Raw genomic sequence first — 23914 nt, 5'->3', positions numbered from 1 at the left:
AATAAATAAAAATACCGAATGTACACTCCGAGCCATCCACGCACACACATGAACGCACATATAAAACATACACAAACATATACATTACATGCGGCACATATACATAGCATAAACCACTCAAGATGTACATTCAGCAACTATCCCAAATAATCGACCCCATGAAGAAATTTTCTGTACAAATGCAACGTGCAGTTAAAAATGTCTACATCAATACTGAGTCCGTTATAATTTCTACAGGTTTTACCCGCACTGTCTGGTAAAAATATTTGTGGTTGATTTCTTATATGTTATTTTTATGTATTTTTAAAACTATACTAAATATTTATTTAAAAATGATGACATTAAGTCGTTTTGTACGTACGTTCCCTTTATTTATAAAAAAAAATCTAAACGGGATCGGGCCCGCGACACTAATTTCAGGACTCAGCGTTTACTGTACTTCTGTGCGGAGCAAGCGGAACTTCGGATCTTTCTGTTTTTTCGTAGCTGCTTATCATAAACTGAAAAGTAAAAATATAGTGGCTACCTGTTGCATAGTCTGTCCTAGAAAACTCACTGGAAAACAATTTGTTCATTTTCGGAGAAAAATCGTAAAATCTGCTTAAGGCGTTCTGCCCTTTTACGGACGTGTACCGTATTAAGCTTTGCCTACACGTCCGACAATTAATCTCGCTCATTAAATCGGCAGACGCCGAGCTGTTAGGACGTCTGGAGTACGGTGATCGTGATACGGGTGGCGGTGTTGGGCAATCGAAAATCGACTCGAGAAACTAAATCTTTGATTTACAAATACGTTTTCTGGGCGCGATCTAATGTGATAAACTACAGCTCTGAATTATAAGTAGTGAAATTTGTCAAATTTTGATAAAAATCTTACTGAATAATTAACGGAAAATCTGTGGTATACAATTCTGCTGTCAATCTCAAATTTAGGGGAAAACTCAAACACCGGAAAACTAGCACTTAAGGTAAATTGATGTCTCTGATAACTTTTAAATTTCATTATATTTTTATTTTACTGTGAAAGGAGCGACATTCTATAAAACATGAGTTAAGTTATAATTTATTTATTTATATAATCATAAACTTGTACATCAATAAATTATGAATGTTCTAATATTAACTTAAATTTAGTTATCAGCACACTTTATGTGTTAATATACATTACATTACACGTTTTAAGAACTATCTTATTTAATACACACATATTTTTAAACTCATAATACAGTAAAACTCAAATTTTGCGGATTTAATAGAGCCAGATTATATTGGTTTTGAAATAATGCAGCAAATTGGGATTGCATTAAAGACACACTCAAACATGTCCAGCAAAATTATATGCCCAATTAAATTTAAATTAAAAACTATTTTTTTTATCACCTTCCTGATAACGATCTTCCGTTCTTCTGTTTATTTTAATAAAAGTTTGTTTTTTATGTTATTATTTGCATGCATATGTACAGCTCGGTGCATCAAGAATTTTCGTGAATTCGCCTGTTCACGAAATGACAGCCTTAACTTTTTTTTAGGAAATGCAATGAGAAATTATAATATGTATTATCATTTTCCAAATCTTAGTAAAGTAAATATGACGATTACGTCATTGTATGTGTACGTGTATTAACACTCGAATTATTACATAATGTAAAATGTTTTTAAATAACAAAGCGTATGAATTTTCATATTTTATGTAAATATTGTTATCTGTTCCCGTGAATTTATATTTTTTTCTCTTGATAATTTCTATCTCGTATACTTGCTTCATTAATGTCTCGTAAACAAAAATTATCTCACTTATAATTTTTTTTCAATATCGATCATGATAACCTGTGTACCTGAAATATTTACGTAAACAATATAATGATATTACCAATTTTATAAATAAATATGTTTAGTTTTATAGACAACAGATCAGAAATGAAATATCACAACAATATTTATTTGGTAATATGTTACTTAAATCAGAAGAACCCTTCAAATATTTAAAAATAACTGTAATAAAAATAGTTTGTTCATAAAAACCTTATTATATTATATATAACTTACATAATGTTATTTGTACATTGGCGGGCATTTGTACATTTATTGCCAAATGGCAATTTCATCCAACCAACCAATAAAATAAAAGTTTTATTTTTATAATTCAAGTTACAGAACATATTCAATAGAAAAAAAGATTAAAAAGCTAAAGATATATAAATATAGAAATAAATGTGATAAATTACCTTAAATCAAAACTATTACTCAATGGGAAACAGGAAAAAAGGGGAAAGAGGAAAAGGGAAATGAGGAGAGATTAAGGAAGACAAAGGAGATGTTTTTTCAGACGTGCTTTAAACAGAGATAATGTAGTAACATCTTTGATGGTGGGTGGGAGATGATTCCACAGTCGAGTCGCATGGACACTATATGAGTTAGAGAAGAAAGAGGAATTGTGGATGGGTATTAAGAGAGTGCCTTGAGAATTAAAACGAAGAGGTAAACCATGAACTGATAAGCGTTGAAATTTTTCACGCAGGTATATAGGAGCGTTAGGACTATAAAGTAAATTGAACAGAAGTGAGAGGGAGTGGTAGTATCTCCGCTGTCTAATTTTGAGCCATTTCAGTTGCCTACGATAATCAGAAATGTGGTCATATTTTCTAAGACCAAAAATGTACCTTATGCATGTATTCTGAAGTCGTTCAAGTTTATCGAGTTGCTCACAGCTTAAATCGGTCATGGAAACATCAGCGTAATCTAGAATGGGTAGTAGTAATGCTTGTACAAGAGTGCATTTAGTACTAATGGGTAAGAATTTTTGCAACCTTCTAAGTGAGTGTAGACTGAAAAATATTATGCGGCTTAGTTCTTCTTAGATCTAATTGATTGATTCATAAATAAACAAGTGCCTTCAAATTCTTATTAAATGTGAATTTAGAAATAAATATAATGTATAATTAAATAGTCTCCATACTGTATTTCAAAATACGACTTATTAATATAAATAAACGTTATTTTGTGGAGTACGAACTATCAAAACAATAATATTGATAGCAAAATTGTTCGTGTAGTATAAATATAAATTCAATGTAAAATTTTCACCAATGTTTTATTTTATTTATTTTCTGTTTTTCTGTATTATAATTTACAGCATATCGTAAATAACCATGTTAGAAAATAGAATACACGTTGTGGTTGGGTTGAGCGAGATTCGTACCTCGATAAATTTTTAATTAATTTTAAACAGTAAAATAAAAGAATTCATCCATTGGTTTATTTACGTGTTATCTAGTAGCAGTAGGATTTATTTACTATATCATACGATTATCAACCAGAATATTATACATCAATGCACTAAATTATGTTTTCTATGTAACGAATGTCGAAAATCCTTTTTATTATTCCAATAAATAAAAGTAAAGCAGATAATTTCATGTGTACTTACTTTATACCTATGTATGTAACTGTATATTTCTTAGTTTCAAATTAAACTACAATTTTTTTCACATTACAAAAATATGTCATAAATCGTACAAAAAGACCACGGGAAGACTTAAATTTTAAGTGTATTTTATCTTACTGTATGGTTTATAACTATTATAGTTGGATAATTTAGCGCAATTTTTTAGCAAAGCACCTCAAGGGCGCTGTACAATAAATAAATATCCCAGCACGTCTTGCAGCTACAGAGCGCGTGGACGATTAGGATTTTAGTTCCTCGTTTCCAATTGAGATCTATTCCAATTATAACAGAAATGAGCTTAATACAGCACGTCTTGCAGCTAAAGAGCGCATGGTCAGTAAGAAATCTAGCCCTCATTTACACTTTTTCAAAATGACAATGAAGTTCAGTGTATTCGTGAAAATTTAAAAATTAGTTAGAGTAAGATTAAAACACGTCTTGCAGCTACTAAGCGCGTGAACAGTTGAGATTCTAGACCCCATTTACGTAATTTAGGTATTTTATAATTAAAAACATTTACATATGTAAGCTAGATTACCAATCGCTGTGCATCTACAAAACGCATGGACGAGTGAAATTCTGGCAACTTAAAATGATATCGATAAATTTACAAAAAATAAACATAAACATAGAGCCCAGCAGTAAATTTGTCAAGTGTTCAAGCTAAGAATTATTAAGCAGTAAAAACTTAATAAATAAAGCACTGTTTCAACGTTATGGTTAACAAAATGGAAATAGGTGTCCAAAGAGTAGCTTTTATAGATTGTAGGTACATACTGCCGCCATGTGGCCTAATGGCAGCTTGATAATTCCTGGAAGATAGTAGATGCACATGTGTAGTTACAGAGGGATGATGCTTATTGTTCCAACGACTTGGTGTCCATTTTGGTCAGTATTGTTTCGTTTTGTGACAAGCACCATCAATTTATTTTTTACATTAATATTTGACAAACGCGTGTTTGAAAAATTTTATTAATAATTTTTTACGTTATAAGAAGGTAATATTATTTAAGAATAATTATAATTAGGTGCAGCTAATCACTTATATCAATTAGAACTCATGGTGTATTTTTTAGTAATTTATTTTTAACTCAATCTTATGAAATATTTGTATGAAAACACTTATTGCCTTTTCTATATCTACCGGTTTCGAGACACACCCGTCTCATTGTCAGGACACCAATCAAACTAACACGAAAATCTCACTATACCTACACCTCCACCATAGTTGTTGCACAAAAATATAAAATCGACTTGCTGATTTGAAACCACATGCCTTTAGTAAGTAACACTAACATGGCTAAAAATGTATGAAAATGTTTGATGTTGTGGGAGAAATAGTTGAAAAATGTAAGAGGGGAGGAAGGAAGGCAAATGAGTTTACACGGTATAGGGTGACCATTATTTATTATTTATTTATTTATTTATTTATTTATTTACGGACAAAGTCCATTATAAACATTACAATTAAAAGAAATTTTTACAAAGGAATAAAAAAATATAAGGAACAGAAATAAGCAGCAAAGACAGATGATAGATTTTTTAGATTAAGTAAAAAGCATAGGCTAACTATACAGATTCTTTAGCTGATTTGTAAAGAAAGACATCCTTACACCATAATAATCAAGATCTTGATGATCGTTCACCCGCCTGATCATTCTGGGCAAAGGCGACTGTGCACCATAATTGGTCCTGTAGTGACCGAGGAAAAGCATTTCATTATTTCTTAGTCTACATTACAATGGAATATCGTATAATGGGCTAAATTGAAAGGTTGTTTAATTATTGATAGGGACATTTTTTTTAAAGCCTGCCGAATGTAAAATATTTCCATATTATTTACTTTTAATCCTTTATTATTTTTGTGTAAGATTTTAATTCCTTTAACTTTAATAAAATCATGGTTAAAGTAGATTAGGTGATTTGTAAATTCAGAGTTGTTATTGTGGAAAAGTAAAATGTTTGACCGCGAAGTTAATGCTTTAAATATTAACATATTACAACAGAGATGAAGAACATTTAAGAGAAGGTAATATAGAAGTCTAGGCATCTACAGGGCTTATGACCTGTCAATGGCTGGTTTAAGTGGCCACTTTAGGCACTGTGTAACATTCACCATTCTGCCCATATTTGAACATCTATATTCCTTTAATTCTTTCATCTGTTGATGTTTGTGAAAATTTGGACAAACTCAAAATATTGTCTTTAAATATTAATTACATATATTTTTTTTAAATACATGACGTCATAATGCGTTTACTCAAATGTGTTTGTGGAAATTTAGTAGTTGACGGAATACCTTTTTTTTTGTTTTTCAGTCTGCAAACATATTTTTTTTTATTTTAAGAAAACGTCACCGATTGAAATATAGCTTTGAAAAATGTATTTGCAATAAATAAAAAAAAATGTTTTAAAAATGACCAATTTCAATTCAATTAACAAGATTGTGCTTTATACTTCCTTAAATATTTATGTTTTTGTTCATTATTTTTCCATCATACATATTTTAAAGTAGGAAACTGCAACTATACGATTTCTTACATTTAAATTTATTTTTCATTTGCCTTAAATAAACATCAATATCCGATTGAAGTGTTGACACTATTTTTTTACATAAATCACAAAACTTTTTTTGCCATTAATATTATTAATCATCCTGTTTTTTATTCATTTGACCAACATCAAAAGTTGTTCGCAGTCTTTTTCATACACATATTATTCAAGCGAAATAGACGTTTTAATTAATATCCATAACCAAATTGAAGTGTTGACGTTATTTTTTTTTTACCAACTGCAAAACATGTTCTCAGTTCTTATAAATTATGTGACCCAAGCGAAATAGACGTTTCGATTAATGTTAATAACAATATTAAAGTGTTGACGTAAATGTTCATAATTAATAATATCCTTTTTGTCATTTATATAATAGGGAAATATCCCATACTGCGAGTACCGATAAAAATATATGAAATGGATTTAGAATAATCAATTGTGTTTTCAAAATCTATATATAGTGGAGAAATGTTTTCATACCAAAAAATAAGAAAGAAATTCAATAAAAATTCGTTCGTAGAAAAACGCGACGTGTTTGGCCTTGGTTGTTGTGACGTCAAGATTTGCGTTATTGTTATACACAAATTTATATGGCCACGAACTTATAAACATGAATCGTGACGTATTAGGGACGCGGCCAATGAAAAAAAGTAAGTTAATAGACAGGAATTAATTTATTAAAAACAATATCATTTAAATTTCCACCATCACAACATATGCATTCGTCCAATCGAGCACGAAAATTTTCGAATACTCTTCGATATAAAGACTGTGAGATTGCTGACATCTCTTCTCTAATCATGGCTTATAATTCAAGCAGTGTCCTTGGCTTATGCGTGTTGACATAATGTCTTAGATATCATCATAAAAATAAATCTACTGTCGTCAAATCAGGACTCCTGGGTGGCCACGGGATTTCACCTCACAGAGAAATCAGCTTTTCAGGGAACGTCTTCTCTTTAACGACAGGCAGGGACTCATTAGAGGGTTGGCAAGTGGCTATCTTGCTGGAACCACGTATTTTGATTGCACCCAGCAAATTTCTGAAGCTACGGTGATAACAGAAACTCAAAAAACAGAAGCTATCGTGATGACCGAAACTCTCGTAACATTCTCAGATACTCGGTAGAGTTAACAGTGACCGTACGGCCGCGTATCTACAAAAAAATAGGGTCTAATGATTCCTTTTGCTCGAATTTCTACCCATACCTTATGCAAATGAAGGGGTCTTTGATGTTTATTTTTTTTAATTTTCGCTGCTCCAGTATCTGCAGTTCTGTTTGTTCACGTGTCCGTTGAGATGGAAATGGGCTTCGTCGGAAAACAAGATGTTGTCGAAGTTACGGAAGCGATCTAACATTATTTCGGCATGCAAATTGCGTAAATTTAAATCATTAGGCTTTAACTCATGCATTATCTGAATCTTGTATAAGTGTTACTTCAAATCTAATACAAAATACACAGAAGCTAAAATTCGGTGTCGCCGTAGCTTACTATTTTAGTATTTTTGGACTGCATTGTATTTTTACAGATTTACTTATGATATAAAGAGTTACAATTGTTTTAATAAAACAATTAGAAATGATCTACTGTGTACTAGAGTACAACCTAGAGGTCGGATACAGTGGATCACAAATAAATCAACAGTGGTTCATTCTACGGCACGGTAAATAAATATGTATTTAGACTTCAGTAAATATGTGGGAAGCATAAAAAATGTATCTAATATCTTAGGTACACAGTGGATCACGATTCACTGTGTAGGGGAAGGTAGGGAGTATTGTGACGGGGGCAGGTCATGACAACGTATTTAAAATTCAAGCTAATTGACCTAGCACCACCCGCATGGTTTGATTTAGTGTGAACCTTGTGCCTTCAGTTACTATCAAAATAACGGTATCGTGCGATGAATTTTGGTAAAATTAGATGATAAAGTGTGATTTTGAGGTGTTAAACTAACTTGTTCTGCTTTTATTCGATTTGTTTTTTCTATCTTGTAAGAATGAGGTGAGATATTTTATATTTTATCTCTTTTGCCTGCATTATAAGCAATAAATGAAATACTTTCTTCAGATAAATCACTTGCATGGCCATTTTAATTGAAAATGGTACAACGGTATTGTAAGGAGCAAGTTGTGACACAAAGGTGGGTTAGTTGTGCCAATCACAACTAGCCCCACTGAGATAACTTAAAAAAGGAATGTATCAGAACTTCTCTATAAATTGGTTGGCTCACAGAGTATATCTTTTTTCATTTAGCACTTCGTAAAATATGTGCGATATTTACTAAAAAAGGGAATTTCACTTTTTCTGAACAACCATTTTTCCTACTCGTCAAAAGTAGTGTCAAATTACTACAAAAATTACGGGGTTCATTTATTATCATTCACACCTCATACGAGACTCAAGCTCCAGTCCCCCGACAGGTTGATCTAAGGACCTTTTAAACGTAACTTTGAAAACAGTGTAGGTGGATAAATGAAAGGGTATCCACTATATAACATGACATGTGAACGTAGTTATACAGAAAGCAGCCAGCCATAGAAAAGTGAAACTGAGACAATAGCCATTTTGTGAAAAGAGTGAATTATAAAATCTACAGAATAGTTTGAATGTTTTTGACTTTAACAAACGATAAACAATGAATACCTAAGTTTTTTTGTATATTACAAACAAAAATCTTATTGTGTATTTGACCAGTTTAAAAGATTTTTAAAGTACCATACGATTTTCTAGTTTTGTGGGTGTTTTCTGCAAATTGAGGAATGCCATTTTTGTGATCGACAACTTTTTCCAGAGGAGATTAATACACTTTTTTTAATGAAAGTGGTCTGGCTGTTTTTAGCAGAACATAGAATCGACCTTACTGCACCCGATAATATCAATATCTCATTTTTCCGATATTGTGGACTGGCTGCTTTCTGCATAACTACGTTCAATTTATGATCCACTTGATATTATTGAACAAGCTCTCCCACTTGCTATCACATCACAAAATAAAATGGCCAGATTTAGTGCCAGTGGTATTTACGCGTTCAATGGGGATATATAAGACTTTCCATCGGAAGTGACAAATCGTGCACAAATGCTTTTGATAGATTATATAATTTATATTATATTATATCTGCATCATTTTGTATATGACTCTAGATTTGAATAAATTAAAAAAATATTTATAATAATTCCTCTCAGCGCTTTTGATCTTTAAATATTACTTAACCAAAACACAATTAATTAAAATATTCCTGTCGCTTTTGGCAATTTGTTGAATCCTTATTTATGGGGTAAAGAAACGAATTTTGGTGTCATCATTCAGCAGGACTGAAGAAACCACATCTTATGGAAACTGATGACAGCAACGCAAACGAAGACGAGCAATTGTAGAAACTTCTATTCCAAAATTATATTTCCGGTAAAAGGTAGGTAGGTGCATAAAATGCCATAGAATGTGTCATGAGCTATGTGCTGGAGTGGATGAATACATACTAGATTTTATTTATGACTTTTGTTTGACTGGCGCAGAGTGATTTTAATTGGAAATAAGAATTGTTTTCACCGAAAAAAAAAACCTTTTTTAGTTTATTCAATGATCGAGAATCACATTTTACCTTTAACCACTAATATTTACAATAATTTGTTCTTACTTTATCAAAATCATTTTTTAAATACATAAATATAATTATATTGCTTGTCACAACTTGCTTCACTCTTTTCACAAAGGTAGACAGTGTAATAATTTCCATATGTTGTAAAAGTTTATTTTATCGCTTCGTCCATCGGATGACGAGGGTAATAATACCAAAATAGTATGGGTAAAGAACAATTTATTTTTTTTCGTTAAAATTAAACCTTGATTTTATTAAAGGGTTTTCTTTTTTTCTTTACTATACACTTTTTGTGATTTAGTCACAACACGCCCCGCCTCACCTTCCCCTACTACGATTTTTGATTTACGGTACCCTATGCGGCCATGTTGATTTTCTAGTCAAACAAACACAAATCACTCAATTTTTCACAATAGTGTACAATACGCTTATATGTAACCAGAATACACATATTTTACTAGTAAAATAGGAAATGTTACATGCCAAAAACACTTACCTTTTAAATTTAGTTTAAAGACAAAAAAAACAAAATGGACGCACCACCTGTACCAAACGGCTAGTGGTGATATGTTTGCTCTATGAGACCTTCTTACTGTGAGCAAGATTGAATTTTAGTTTTTATACTTTTACGTGCAAGATACTTGATCCAATGTATCCACCTGAGTCACTGTCAGCCCCGAGATCCTACTTTTTTTCTTCATTTGTACTGTGTTTAGGCAATCCAATTCTGCGTGTGATCAAAATCACGAACAAATGTTTTTGACTGGATGGCTGCTCTCAGGCAAAAATCCTGAAAAAGAAAATCGAGTGGAGATAAGTTCTCCTCGTAGGTTAGCGATTGCGGCGTTTGCCAACCATGCTTGAGGCCACGGGTCGATTCTTGAGAAGGTTGGCGTGAAATATTTATTTTTTTAATTGGTTTTACACTGATGTGTTTTATTGTCATCGGACTGGGCTCTGAAGCATAAGACTAATCACCTTGCCTTCATGTAACAGATGATCAATATACACTGCATTTGGTATACCAATGTAGTGCCCTCAAATCATATAGTACGGAAAGGAACGTGATGTTTTTTTTTTATATAAGCGTTGTTTAACTGTGTACATTCGTTGACGTCAATTTGTCATATGGTTACATTTCGGCATGTCATATTTATTTTCGTCCATAAATTGAGCAACATTTTTATAGTGTCGGTTTTTCATTTAAACTATCATGTTTTGACAGAATTCATATTACATCAGTCCTTTTTTTTCTAACCCCATACTGTCCGTTTTCAAATGGGAAGTTAAAATTTATCTTTAATTTTATCTACAATTTAAAATTAAGTTTTGTGTACAAAAATGGAATATTTTTTTTTTTTTATACACATATTTAATTACAGGTTGCCTTTATTTAATGTTAATTATTTATTTTTTAATTTTAAACAAATAAATACCGATGTTACAGTGGGTAACAAAATTAATAGGGACACCTATGAAAAATTAGTTTTTGTCACTTAGGTAATTATAAAATAAAGAAGTTTATTGATTTTAGGCAGTGTAATTAAATTTTACTTACATTTTATTGGAAAAATTTATGGATAAATTTTTGTTCTGAATTCGAGTTTATTTCTTTAGTTTTTTTTTTTTTTTTACATATTTATTACAGCAATTTACAAGTTATTATTCATACAACAAATTAATTAAGTGGTAAAAGTAAACATATATATTTTTTTATTTTTGCTGTTTTCGAAACTGCCTCACTAGGGATAGGTACCCCGTTCTAAGGCAGTAAATTACATATTTTATAATAATATTAAAAAGTAATTACAGTTTTATCATGTGTGCTTTTTCACTCTTAAAAGTAAAAAATAAATATTCAGAGAAAACATAAATAATACTAATATCTCTATATCCGAAGTCCTAAGTCATTACTAGTAAAACAAGAAACCAGCTTACGTCCTTCTACATCGGACAACAATTTCTCTGACTCCCTCCGACCAATATGGATTAAAAAAACATTATATTTCAACATTATCGTATTGAATGTTAATATTTTGTTATATAGCTTTTAGCCACAATTATAGATTGTACAATTCGTGGGATACTCTTAATGCGCTGTTTTACATTCATATATAACTCAGAATAGTAAGGCCACACTTGGATGAGGATTTCGATGAGCTGGCAATTGGTTATGGTCACCTCCTTGGCAATCTCCCTCTTCTTTAACTCCCACAGATTTTTAATGGGATTTATGTCGGAAGAATTCCCCGGCCAAGATAAAACCTTCTAATTTTTTTCAGCCAGGAATGCAATGATAATCCTGGCTTTATAACAATGTGTGGAATCGTGCATAAATATGTACTCTTGGCCACCAGGAAATCATTATTTGACTATAGGGAGTAACCGATTTTCCAGTCCTTGTCTGGACTGATCCTGCCGTATAGTCTCTTGCACGAAATGAAGACGCCCCATCCCCTTGAACTAACCACATAATGATGCTAGTAGGATGTTTGATCGTCTTTACAAGACAGTCGGGATGGAATTTCTTTCCTGGGCGTTGCCAAATGAGCGATGATTTGTTCACTTAAATTTTCTAAATAGACTCCTCAGAGAAGCATGCCCAAAAAAATATAGTTATCACAGGATTTTAGTTTTTTAAAAGCATCAAAACCACAAAAATGATAAATACCCTATATGTCCACAAATGTCATGTATTGGTGTACTTTGCTCCAATACAACTGTTTTTTATTTGTAGCTACCGTGAGACTAGGTTTTTTAGCTGGCCGATGACCAATGTGATTCTCCTCAGCCGATTTCCTCTAGACTATCCTTTGGGGGACATTGATACCTTCTTCATTGATGATAAAAGTTAGACGAGTCACATTTTTTTGGGGATTTGAAGACATAAGTCTCTGATTTTGCAGTCAGTACGAGGTGTAGTTACTCATTTTCTGCCACATTTTCCAACACGATCAACTTCAATGGGCAGGTTTCGATAGATTTTTTTTAACCTGTTAATTTTAGACTTTGAAACTCCTGTAATTGCTGTTTTTTCCCCTTTGGAAATGTTAAGTATTGAATTATATTGTCTTCACTTCCAAAAATTTACTTGGGGAAGTGGAAGATCTGACCATACTGAAAAAACACATAACTGGAGTCAATACGGCAAAACTATTAATAAAAATAAGATATGCACCAAAAACCTAATAAAAATGGTAGGTAATTAATAATTATTACGTTTTGATATAGCTGAACTGTTAAAACCCGTTCAACCGCTCATTTTCATAAAAATATCGTAAAAGTAAAAGTGTCGGTGATGATACCAGCAGCAAAAAAAACCAAGGAATTCACATTAAATTAAAGTTATTTGGAACTAGAGACAGTATAAACATTAAAATCACAAAATATTGGTAGAGTCTTTATTAATTTGGAAACCCACTGTACTTTATACAGTCTCTATATGTACCGACGAATATGGCGTTTACAGTCGCGGCACTGAAGTACAATATAATTATGTGACGGTTGGTACTAAAACGTATGTACTTCTTTATTCGCTTCTGGCAATAAACATTTATTTGGCACGACAAATTTTAACGTATCATTGGTGCTATTATATTCTAATAAACATAAATAGCTTACATTGTAAATTGTGCATCGTTAAAAAGAACGTCTTTGAAATAACAGTCAAATATTGTGCTTGTTCATCCTTCATCTTTGAGCCCACTTATCAAAGTATTTATGTAATATATATCATTTAAATGTACAATGAGGTAGATCTGTGCTACAGGAAATTGTAAACATGAAAATTTTTCTTACACGCGGTAAAAAAAGAGCATTTATTACCTGTACCGCGAAGTTTCTCGAAAATGCATAAAAAATTCATAATAATGGTTTTTATAAAAAGTAGCTAATTTATTATAGAAATAAAAGACGAGTGATACTTTAATCCACACATTTGGAATCTCCAGTGTCCTGTTTCATTGCTTTTGCGACATCTTCGAGACTGGTATCTTCAATAAGGAGTTCAATGTATTTATACAAAACAGGATAGAGAATTCAAAATTATATGAAAGTACTTTTTTTTTTGTTTATAACAAATAAAAATACAATATTACAACTAAATACAACTTTACATTAATCAAATACATATATTTACATTAACGTTTCCCATTACGTAAAATAAATAAATAATTCCTGTGTACATAATGAGGAGTGACGTCTTACAATAGATTATTTTATTTTAATCAATAATATTTTTAGAACAACATAAATAAATTACAATATATATATATACACGATGTTTTCAATTAGTGTTACATAAAGAAGAATTATAGATGTAATTTTTTACTTCTCTCTTAAATATATTGTATTCCTGACTGTACTTTTTATTATCTTTGTTCATTTCATTAAAGAAAAATATTCCTCTGTAAGAATAATGATGTTGTGCAGTAGTTGTTTTTAATTTAGGAATTAAGATATTACCACCTGTTCTAGGTCGCGTATTTACGTTTTGTGACCTAGAAATGTTACTATTTATTTTATCTTTATGTATTTGAAGCAAACAATTCTTTTTATATAGCAATTTTATATCTAAAACCTTAAATTTTTAAATAATTGAACAGTGGGAAAAGTAGACGGTTTTTAAAAAAATAACTTTTATAATTATTTTTTGTATTTTAAAATCAAAGAAGAATGGGACGATAAAAATAATATATATATAATACTGAAAGTCCGCGATACTAGCCACGGGACCTCGACCCGACTCATCGATTATTGATTTATCCATTAGTTTGAATATTATGTTTGAGCTTTAAAATAAATTAAAATTGTATTTTCTCTATATCTTAAACATTAAAAAAATATGTCTGCTTAACACGTAAAGCCCGACGGTCCAAAATAGAACACGAGTGGCGATGTGGATACTTACAGACACAGTTTAAAAAGTAGCTTTTTAGGCCTGATATGTATTTTTTTTTATAAAAAAAAAATATTGAAATGTACATTAAGGCATTGAGATGACATATCATAAATTTTTTTTGTGAGATTTCTCACGTTTTTTCTAATTATAATTTAAAATATCGAAGCGACGCAAATATCCTTTAATACTACTAATCAAATATTTGAACACTCATATTACTCGTAAGTTGTACACACTCTTGAGATGTCACATTTTATTTGGCGCGCCAACTAAATTCAACAAATAAAAAGCACCTTGTCAGAAAGTTCTCACTTAAAAAAAAATCCTAACTTTTCATTTTTATAGGGATGTGGAGAACCACTTTCAACGAAATTATATTTATTTTTACAAAATAACGAACTTCTGCAACGACCGTAAAAAGTGTATTCAAAACTTATGAAATTAGATTTAAACCACTACAACCATCAACAATGACGTGCAAAAACTATTAGAATGGACAAACAAAAACTTCTTAACACTAAATGCCAATAAATGCAATATAATACATTTCGAAACACAAAAGAAGAACCATAACATGAACATAAAAATAAACAACGAAACTCTTAAAGAACTAGAACATGTGACTTACCTAGGACTTACAATGGACAGACAATTAAAATGGACAAAACACATAGACGGACTCACTAAAGTAATGGCATCACTACATAGCCTCTTCTACAAAATTAAAGATTTTATATCAAGAAAGGAAAAAATTATGATGTACGAAGCCTATGTCAAAAGTAAATTGAGTTACATGATCGCCTTCTGGGGAACTGGAAACAAGACAGACATAACAAGAATACAAAGACAACAAAATAAAATTCTTAAACTAACATACAACCTACCCTACCTGACCTCTACGACTGAACTGTACAAAAAAACACACCAGTTTGACATAAACTACTTGACTAAAATTGAGACCTTAAAAATTGTGCACAAAATAACACTGGGAAACATACAAGACGACGACATAATATTAGTCAAAAATGCTGACATACATAAATATAACACCAGACAACAAAAACACTATCATATTGAAAAAGCAAAGACAAACACAGGACAGTCAAAAATACTACATAATGGACTTAAACACTACAACGACCTACCTTACTACTTGAAAACTTTTAATGGAGACAAATCTAAAATCAATCTGAAAAAGCACATGATGACTGAACTAGACTAGACGAGACATAAAATGACTAGACAATAATAAATTTCTAATGTAACCCTAACGGGTTTTTTAAAATTGTAAATAAATAAAAATAAAAAAATTCCACATTTTGGATATAAATGAATATTATTATTTATATTATTTTTTTTGGATTTTCAAGAAAAAAATAAATGCACTTTGGTGGACTTATTGCCAATAGCAATATCTTTCAGCCAACCAAAACAAACTTTCATGAACATTTTAGGTCTGGCTTTCAATAAATTTACTAACATTACACGATCAAATCTGAATGAAATTAGGCATTTTTAAATTGATTTATTTCAAAACATATTTTACATAATTAAATATAGATAAAAACTCTTATTTTTAAAAAAAAAAAACGAATTTAGGCACGTTGTGACCATTATAACACGTATTAAAACTTTTACTGTTAACTCTTGTGTATAAAATCTAAAAAAAATAGGAAAAAATACAGGTATAACGTATTTTTTCAATTACGGATAATTCATTTTGTCTTCATAAATCTTTTAATACATAATTATTTTTATATGAAATCAGTAGAATTCAAACATCGAGGAAGACATGGCATGACTAAATCCAACAGATACTTAAAGACGGGCATGTCAAAAGTGTGGATTTACCAGGCAGATTTATCAACAATATTTTGAGTTTGTCCAAATTTCTGTAGACAAGGACTGGATTCAACTCCCTGGGGAGCTGTTAATATTGACATATTACAACAGAGATCAGAACATCTTGGAGAAGGTTATATAACCTATTTACTTCTACATAGAAGTAACACTTAAACCAGCCAATGACAGGTCATCAGCCTTGTAGATGCCTTGACTTCTATATTATCTTCTCTTATAGATTTCCTCACCCTTTCCCCGTACCCTGTGCTTTTAGGTGTGTGGTGTCTATCCTATAATATTTAAAATAACGGATTTCAATATATTTATAATCTGGCATTTAATTATGTTCTCGGGGGAGGTGTAACCGTTTACGATCGAAGGATTTCGTAATTGAGTCGCCGATTTTCGGGCAATTGTGTACTTGTATGAACAATTACGCTGGCTGAGGTAAAATATTGTTTTGCCGGGAACTTAATAATTCAGTTCAATTCAGAGTTTGGAAAAATGATAAACTTACCATATTATTTACCAATGAACAAGTTTATCAAGCCTGTGTACTCGGCGCGCTCCTATACAGCATTGAAACCTGGCCAAATTACAGACACCAAGAAAGGAAAATCAACGCTTTTCATTTGTGATGTTTGCGGCGTATTTTTGGCGTGACGTGGCAGAACAAAGTGACAAATGCAAATGTACTAATCCGTACTCAGATGTCTTCGGCGATGGCGATCTTAAGAGAAAGACGCATCGTTGGTTAACTCGGAAGAACTAGTGACGTCGTTTTTCGTTTTTATTAAAATCATTACAGTGAAACCTCTATCTATCGTTCCTCGAATAATTGTTTTCCCGGATGTGTCGTTTATTTCTTCCAACTCCGAAATAATTTTACACAAAACATACAAAAATTGATCGCATCGATCGTTTCTCTATCCACCATTTTACCGCATTCACCGTTTGAATTACGATGCGTATTTGACATATTTTAATATTTTGTGTATGTTCTAATGCGCAGAACGTTCGAAAGAGAAATAGAGATATAATGACAATTATAACAAGTTAAGGTTTCTGAAGATGATTGACTAAGACGCTGCCTGTACCTTCATTTTCAGAAGCATGCTTTATCTTCGAAAGATTAAAAACATTCTACTTCTCACATTCAATAACTGATGCCAAAAAAAAAATTGTTTGCAATGCCGAAAATATAATGTTGACTTACGGGAATAAAACAATAAAAAAACAAACGTCGATGAAAGATTATTTCCAATGCAATAAACATTAATTTTTTTTTTTGTTTTTGTTCTGCTTTCTAATTTTACATTTATTTACACTTAAAACATGTATCTTTTTTAGAATTTGAACCGGCCAATGGTAATGCAGATTTCCAGGGCGGTATCTTATCTCCTTGTGTATTGACCTCTTATTCCCGCATTCATTGTTTTCCCGCATTCATAGTTTATTTCAATAAGTCCCTTTAAAAACGATAGATAGAGGTTTCACTGTATTATCATTTTTCATACGTTTTCTAGAAACTTCGCCTTACAATTGAATGCTCTAATTTTTACCGCACGTAAGGAATAAATAATTTTTCAAACTTTCCTAAGCATTAATCTTCTTTATTGAATTTATAGCTCTTGGTTCAATTGTATTAATCAAATAAAATCGATAGAAATTCCTATCCTGATATAGGTGTACCGTACCACGACCGTTTCATTCCTCGGCCAATTGAATAACCATATAAGTATTTAAATTTATGATTCCAATTAATTGGACCACTTGACCGACATATCATGAGGGAAAACGAGTGGCTAATTGACGTATCTACCAGATACTTGTACACGAAATTGTTTCACTGAAACAAACAGTCAACAATGATATAATTTCATAAAAAAAATACGGTTTAAAGACAGACCAGCGAAGATTCTATATAAAAAAAACATACATATTTAATTGTGGTACAACAAAAGGATGTGTTTGTGTGAATTTGTATGAGAGTAAGTGTAGAGGTGTGTTTGTGTGTATTTGTGTGGGAGTAAGTGTTCAGGTGTGTAAGCGTGAGCATCATTAAATAGCAAGTGAGGGCGTATCGCGGCCAGAAATAATGAGTCTTATTTTATTTAAAAATAAATTAAGGGTTATGCTAAATACATCAATAGCTGAAATAGGCATTATAGTTTGAGCAAGAGGAAAGAGTGTTGTGTATAGTTAGTGCTACAGACTGGCAGATGGAATTAATCAAATTGTTCTTGTCACGCGAAAGAGGACAATAAGATTAATTTTGGAGAGTAGGTTAAAAGAGTCTATTTATTATTTAATCATTTATATAAATAGCATAATTGAGATATAGTGCGTCTATTTTCAAGGGTAAAAATTCGATTTTGTTTAGCAGATTGGTTGTAAGTGCAAAGCGTTTTGTTTTATAATCTAGGTATTTTAAACATTTTCTTCGAACATTTTCAATCCTTTCAACGTTTGTTATGTTTGAATTCTTCACTGACTGGGATTAAATTGGTTGGACATGATCAATCCGCCGAAATGATTACAAAACATTTTAAAAGCCTTGAAATTCTTTTTAGAAGCCACCAGATCTGTATATCCGACAGGACCTATAACAGGGCAACGGATAGTAGCGAGAAACTCTATTCGATAATCATAGAGAAGGGGAAAGGGACAAGACCACAGGATGTGTTCAGAATATTGTTTAGGATATCCGCAGCAGCGCGAATCTAGGAATACAAAAAAAAACGGAAAAAACATTAATATTTTATTTTAAAATCCCCCACCATTACGTAATATATTTCCGTTATAAAAACCTTCCCTTTCTTTATAAGCTCCTCCCACCCCTGTAAGTTACCTATTTCTTTCATTTCTGTATATTTAAGTTTATTTTATAATAACACCTGTAAATAGTTGGTATTTCTGCTTTTCTGCATTAACGTAATTAGAAACTAAAGGGGCTACACAGCTTACCATTATATTTTACTTTTTATAATAATGTTTTAATGTAACTATGTTTATGGGAAAATAAATAATATAATTGTTGTTTTATATAAATCACCACTACCTTTTATATCTTCGTTAAAAAATATATCAATAAAGTGCGCCCGGCGGCGGCGCCCAGCTCATTCTCAGTTAACGATGAAACTAGCCGATTACCTGAGCTTATTTATCCATACAAAAAAGTACACTACACTTTATATCTTTAACCAAGTCGCGGTATTTTAATACTAAAACAAGCTTGCAGATTACAAATATTATTTAAAGGATCTCTATTTGGAAACAAGCATTTCGAACATTATTTCCGTAGGACTATTTTTCTTTGATAGGACTCCGTTGACATATAACGTATCACATAGGACATGTGGCGTTCAAAGTGGTCGTTTATGTCATTATTCATTTTAAAGGGAATTGGCCAGTGCACGGTTTTGACATTTCGGTCTTAATGTTAATATCTGATAAATATCGTTAGGATTTTTTTTTTTAGTTTATTCGGGTAAAAAATATAAGTATCTAATATTACTACTAAATACAATTTTAACATAAATTTAAAACATATATTTACATTAACGTTTTCCATTACGTAAAAGAAAAAACAATTATTGTGTACATAATGGGGAGTGACGTCTTACAATGATTAGTTTATTTTATTTGAAATTATTGATATTTTCTGTATAAGATATAAATAACAAAAAAACGGTGTTTTCAATCAGTGCTACACAAAAAAGAATTAGAAATGTAACTTTTAATTAGCTTTTGTACAAGTGCTGTATTAAAATAGTGTAGAATAAAGCTACGTATATCCCGAAGTTAATAATAATTTAACAATGATTTGAGTATGTCCAAATGTTTGCAGATAGGCTGGATTTCCTCCCCATGGAGTTATTCAGATCTAAATTTATTGCAACAGAGAGGGAAAACATTTTTGAGAAGGTATGGCAGAAGAAGTAAGAATATGAAAGTCTAGGCATTTACAGGGCTTAAGACCTATTATTGGATGATTTAAGTAGCCACTTTACACGCTGTGTAACATTCATTGATGTTTAAACATAGACAGAATGGTGAATGTTACACAGTGTGTTAAGTGGCCACTTAAACCAGCCAATGACAGGTCATTAGCCCTAGACTTCCGTAATCTCTTCTTAAAAATGTTTTCCTTCTATGTTGTAACAAATTTAGTTAATAATAGTTATTTTTTTACTTGATTTTTACAGAACCACAGAAAAAAAGCCATTTATAATTATATTACTTAGATATTATATTATTTATTTATTTGTAGGAACATATTTTATTTTATTTATATAAAGGGCAAATCTGCTTTTTACAAAAAAAATAACGTATTAGCATATTTGGTTTAATTATTTTTAAAAAATAACATAAATTTTCAAATATTTTTTGAAGATTGCCTATAAAAAAATCACCGCTCGCCACTGATATATAATAATATCAGTAAAGAACCATATCTGCGGGATGCTGAGGCCACCGAGTGCCCTTTTATTCTTATTGGGACGTTTTGTTATCCTAAATTGGTATATTCATTAAACTTCCAAATGCTTTTTTAATTAGAAAAAATCAACGAAACCGCCACGGAAATTATTTCCGGTACCTGATGGTTTTAAAGTTATTGCATATTTCTAACATTTCAACCCATTCGTTGGAACAGTACACCAAATGTAGTACTAAAATATCTAATTAGTGTCATTTCCTATAAAATTAATGTTTAAAATACAAACTACAAATCGCGTTGTGGTCCCGTGGCTAGTGTTGCGGACTCACGGATTAGAGGTTCGAGATTCTAACGCCTCTCTACCACAATTTGATTCCCAATTTGATGGTTAGTTATTATTTACAATTGGTTTAAATGGGCCCGAAATGGAAATAGTTGGATAAATCATAAGAAGAAAAAAACTCTTATTTTGTGCCTATTAATAATCATTGAAATTTAAATAAAACAAGTTTTGAAACGCTATTTTTTTTTTTTTTTACAGACCGGTTTCGACGCTACCTAAACTTCCTTATCAAGGTAGAATTTATTTAGTGTAATTTTGATAGTGGCTATTAAATATAAAATCCAAACTGATGAAGGTAATAAGTCAAGTCTTTTTGTGATGTGGTTGTTTGTCTTCGTAAAAATATCTCAAGTCTACATAAACGTAGAAATAACATTGACTTCATATTTATGTTTAATTTGCTGAATGGCTTAATTGATGTACCATTGTTACCGGAACAAGTGGCATTCAATGTTCCAATCCGCCGGTTGCGAAATAATAATGTGCTGTTCCTCGATCAACACAGCACAAACTATGGCCTGCATGCACCAATGTCCCGATTGTGTCGTATTGTAAACTCGAGACAAGATCTGGACTTTTTTGGTGTAAGTCTTTATAGTTCATTCATTAAGATAGACCAGATCTTGTCTTGAGGTAGTAATTTTTATTTTTTTCGTCCAAGCTTTAATTTTATTTAGTTGTATTTTATTTTATTAGTGCCTGTATCTATTATAAGAAATTGTATTTATCATCGTTTGAATGGACTGCATAGTCCGTCAAATAAATAAATAAATAAAAGTAGTTGAATACATCGTCGGGTTAAATCTAAAATACATCGTCAAGTTTCTGGCACAAGTTGGTAACATGTAATGTATGCCGACAACATGGGACTATTATACGAAAATGAAACTGACGCATTTACTAACCAATACATAAATGATGACCTAACTATGTTGACTAAATGGAGAAATACAAACTTACTTACACTTTTTCAATTTTGAATCTAAAAAAAAATTACACAAAATATATGCTTAAACGAAGAACGACTAAATGAAATTAAACATGTTAAATATTAAGGACTAACAATAAACGGACAATTGACGTGGACAGCTCACATCAATAATTTCATTAGCAAAATGGTATCATTATCGAGTCATTTTTCATAAATCAAAAACTTTGTTTCGAAAACGGAAAAAAATATTATGTATTAATCCTATGTCAAATCTAAAATATGTTATATGCAGCAACTCTGAAGAATATGAAACCAAAATGACATAGACAGACTACAACGACAGCAAAATAAAATATTAAAGCTAGTATCTACACCAACTAAAGAACTGTTTTAAAAAACTAACCAATTAAATTTTAATGAACTTTTTTGACTAAAATCTTTAAAATTTATTCATAAGTTAGCCACCGATACCATTGTAGACAAAGAAATAAAACTTGAAAAAAAATGTAATTAACTCGGACATAATACAAATATATCAGAACAATATCACATTCAACATTCCAAAACAAGACTAGTAAATCAGGGACTGAAATTATACAATAAACTACCAGACAAAACTAAACAAAAGACTCAGACAAACTTTTCAAAAGGCGTAAAAAATATATTTATCAACAACAGAGTATAAATAAAAAATATATAAATATATTTTGTTAAATGAATGTAATATAAATCAATTTCAAATAAGTAAATGAAAATATTTTGTATTTTACAAATACAAAATATATTATTTTATAATATTCAGCATACAGTTTTTTTTGAACTGTTGATTTGGGATGATCTTTTAATTTTCAAAGTTCAGTATCTCACAACTTGTAAAATATAGCGCCCTTGAGGTGATTTTCACAAAAAAGGCGCTATATAAATTATCCAAATATATATATATATATACATAAAGTTATTAACTTGTGCCAGAAACCAGACGATATTATGAAATCTATGGTGTGAAAGTGAAATAGACATAAAATAAGAATGGAAAATTGGGTTCAGGTTTTTTTTACGCGTGGAACGCATGGAACCATTGGTTCCCCTAAATTTAGACAAATAATGTTTATAAAATAGCATGTTAAATAAATTAATTATAAGGCATAATATTTTTAATTAAGATAACTATAAAAAAATAATGTTACAATAACTTTATCAATAATCGCGATAAATTGCGGAGGAATTTTAGTATCGCCTATAAAAAATGATAAAAAGCAACATGACATCCCAACACATCCATTTACCAGCGCGGTCATGCGCGTACTGATAAAATACACAAAATTCTCCTAAACTTTAAAAACATATTTCGATTGCTTCCGTTGCGTAGTGAGAATTGGTATGCCAATACATTATTTTCCATGTAGTTTAGATGCGATGCGAACTTGCGAACGCAACGCCGCGCCGCCGCCGCGCAGCACAGATGCAATTTTAGTATTTTGGCGCTAAACATAATATGATAATTATTATTTTGTGGTGGAGTAGGAATACAAAATAAAATGTAGAATTTAATTCAAACATTACAGCAATATAATGTTGATTTGTATAAGAAAAAAGTTTATAATCTAGTGCATATGTTGATTTTTCCGGTTCAAATAATGACCAATTCTTTTTCGTTGAAAAGTCATGTTTTTTAATAAAATAATATCTATTTTGGTTTCTTTGCATTTTAGTCAAATAAAATTTAATGCCACTAAATACTTTGCAGTTATTTATTAAAGTATATATTATCGTGAAGTTGGTTGATTGGTTATTACATTTTATTACGAGATATGTAAAATTATTGCTACTATTTTTAATTGTATGAATACAATA

At 30.9% G+C, this 23914-nt stretch overlaps 1 protein-coding gene across 3 annotated transcripts in view; it reads left to right on the top strand.

Annotated features, from left to right (window-relative positions):
• The first annotated feature begins 674 nt into the window (after positions 1–674).
• glob1 (globin 1) overlaps positions 675–23914 on the top strand; it is a 36710-nt gene continuing 13470 nt past the window's right edge. Inside the window, exons 1-2 of one of the 3 annotated variants that reach the window (XM_088228353.1) lie at positions 689–968; positions 21328–21362. The gene's annotated coding sequence lies outside the window, so the exon portion shown is untranslated. Of the gene's footprint in view, positions 969–21327; positions 21363–23914 lie in introns of all 3 variants that reach the window. The other 2 variants (XM_088228351.1, XM_088228352.1) reach the window with 2 other exon arrangements.

Source organism: Micrasema longulum, unplaced genomic scaffold, assembly GCF_059751315.1.
Source record: "Micrasema longulum isolate JH-2025_06_02 unplaced genomic scaffold, ASM5975131v1 h1tg000579l, whole genome shotgun sequence".
Classification (NCBI taxonomy): Eukaryota; Metazoa; Arthropoda; class Insecta; order Trichoptera; family Brachycentridae; genus Micrasema; species Micrasema longulum.
The sequence above is the reverse complement of the archived record's forward strand: the minus strand, read 5'-3'. Positions and strand labels throughout refer to the sequence as shown.